This window comes from Notamacropus eugenii, chromosome 6 (assembly GCF_028372415.1).
Source record: "Notamacropus eugenii isolate mMacEug1 chromosome 6, mMacEug1.pri_v2, whole genome shotgun sequence".
Lineage (NCBI taxonomy): Eukaryota > Metazoa > Chordata > Mammalia > Diprotodontia > Macropodidae > Notamacropus > Notamacropus eugenii.
In genome coordinates this window covers 241118519-241121353 of record NC_092877.1, presented here as the reverse complement: position 1 = coordinate 241121353, position 2835 = coordinate 241118519, and positions in this window count along the sequence as shown.

The following is a 2835-nucleotide window of genomic DNA, read 5'->3' as shown; positions in this document are numbered from 1 at the left end:
TGTTCAGAATTTTTTTTTTTTGCATGTAACTGGGAAATAAAAAATACATGTAATGGGGCATAGAGATCTATCTTGCTCTATAAGACAATAGAGAAGATGGGAATTAGGGAAGAGAGGGTGTGATAGGAATAATGGTAGATTTTGGGAAGGGATAATGAGAATTCAGGATGGTTTGAGTAGGGGAAGGGAGAAATGGGGAGAAAATTTGAAACTGAAAATCTTGTGGAAATGAATGTTGAAAATTAAAAATAAATAAATTAATTAAAAACAAAAAACCAAAAAAAAACCCACACTCTCCTAGAGTAGCTTTCTGATTATTTGCCAGGTATCCAGGATGGAAATCTCTGACTTGGGAGTTACCAAAGCTCATGCTGCATCTGTCACCAAGAACACTTTTGAATCAGCCTCCATCTCAGTGTCATAGATAATTCTTTCCACACTCCTAAATTTGCTTGCACCAGAAAAAATATCTCTAGCCTGACACCATATATCTTTATCTCTATATATCAAACCTTATCTTCCAGAAAGTTTTTACAGTACCTTCCCTATAACCCTGTCTAAACTGAAATACAGTAGTGTGAATAGTAACATAATATCTTTTTTCCTTGATATAATAACATACTATTCGTTAATTCATTATATGTTCTGGTATACCTTCTTACTTGTTATTCCATGGTCCCATTGGCAATACCTTCTATGTATTCTGTGATGATAAATTTTAAATGACCAATGAGGCATACAAAGATGGATAGATCACTTCCCTGTTCATTATTCTTCTACCTGTAAACAAATATAGTTTTCTATTTTATAGAACTACTTTCATTTTATTATTACTTCCTTTAATTTTTTCAACTTAACACTTTCATTTTTCCAATTAGATGTATAATTTTTCATTTTTATAATATTTTGAGTTACAAACTTTTTTCTCCCTCCTTTACCTCTGTCCTCCCTTATATGGCAAACAATATGATATAAGCTATACATGAGCAAACCTTTTAAACATTTTTCCACATTAGTCATGTGGTGAAAGAAGTATCCAAACAGAGGAGGAAACAAAAGAAAGAATGAACAAACACCAAAAAAAGAAAAATAGTATGATTTGATCTAGATTCAGTCTTCATAGTGCTTTTTCTTGATATAGATAGCATTTTCAATGCTAAGTCTTTCAGAACTGTGTTAGATCATTGTATTGCTGAGAAGGATCAAACCAATCAAAGTAGGTTACTTTAATAACATTGCAGTTACTGTGCAAAGTGTTTTCCTAGTATCCTTCACTTCACTCAGCATCAATTTATGTAAATCTTTTGAGATTTTTCTGAAATTTTCTTGCTCATCATTTTTTATAGGACAATAGTGTTCAATTATATTCACATACCACAACTTCTTCCGCCATTCCCCAATTGATGGACATCACCTCAATTTCCAATTCTTTACCACCACAAAAAGACCTGCAATAAATATTGCTGTACTTTTGAGTCCTTTTCCTTTTTATGATCTCACTACAATGTAGATTCAGTAGTGGTATTGCTAGATCAAACACTACACACAATTTTTTGGCCCTTACAGCATAGTTCCAAATTGTTCTCCAGAATAACTAGAATAGTTCACACCTCTTCAAGAATGCATTAGTGTCCAATTATCTCACATCTACTCCAACATTTATTAATTTTTCTGTTTTGTCATGTTAGCCAATCTAATAAGTTTGATGTGGTACCTCAGAGTTGTTTTGATTTGCATTTCTCTAATCAGTTGTGATTTAAAGCATTTTTTTTTTCATTTGACAATAGATAGATTCAATTTCTCTATCTGAAATCTAACTGTTTATCTCCTGTGGCCATTTATTAATTAAAGAATAACTCGTATTCTTCTAAATTTCATTTAGTTCTGCATGTTTTTGAGAAATTAGGCCTCTATCACAGATATGGCTGTGTAAATTGTTTCTCAGCTTTCAGTGTCACTTGTATTCTTGGTTGTGTTGGCTTTCTTTCTGCAAAATTTCTTTGAAAATTTAATGCAGATATTCAAATTCACGTAGAAGGGGCAGGTAACACTTTTGGAGATGTATTACACATGTCATCATTTCTGCAGCTTCCCTCCTGAACATTTTGTAAAGAAGTCAAACTTTGGGGGGAGGAGGCAAGATAGCAGAGCAGAAAGGTACACATATCCTAGCTCCAAACCCACAGCCCATAAAATAAGAAGAACTCCCAACAAATTCTGGAGCAGCAGAAGCCACAGAACAACGAGTGGAGGAGATTTCTGTTCCACAGGGATCTGAAAAACTGACACCAAAGGTCTGTCGTGCACTGCACCCAGAGCAGAGCCCAGCCCTGCCTGGGCCATGCAGCACTGAGAGAAGCTGATCCCAGCAGGCTTCAAGGATGGAATCTCCAGCAGCTTCACAGGTCCCTCCACCCACTGGCGCTAAAGGTCACTGAGAGCGGCTTTTTGGCTCACGAAGAGGGCAGCGGGATGTCTCAGGTCCCCTTGGGAGCCAGCATCAGAGGCAACAGGAAACAGGGGCTCCCAAAGCAGGCATGAGCTCGGATCCATTGTTGAAGGTCTCCCTGTAAATGCCCTGAGGGAACTGAGTCCCATGTGGCTTCCCTGACCCCACCTGAGCACCTGAACTTAATCTCACACTGAATAGCAGCCCTACCCCCTCCCAAAGCCCTGAGGCTGGGAAGCAGCATTTGAATCACGGACCCCAAGTGCTGGCTGGGCTGATCTGGAGGCAAGGTGGGGGTGGAGAGGACACTTAGGAGTCAAGTCACTGGCTGGGAAAATGCCCAGAAAAGGGAAAAAAATATAAGACTATAGAAGGGTACTTTCTTG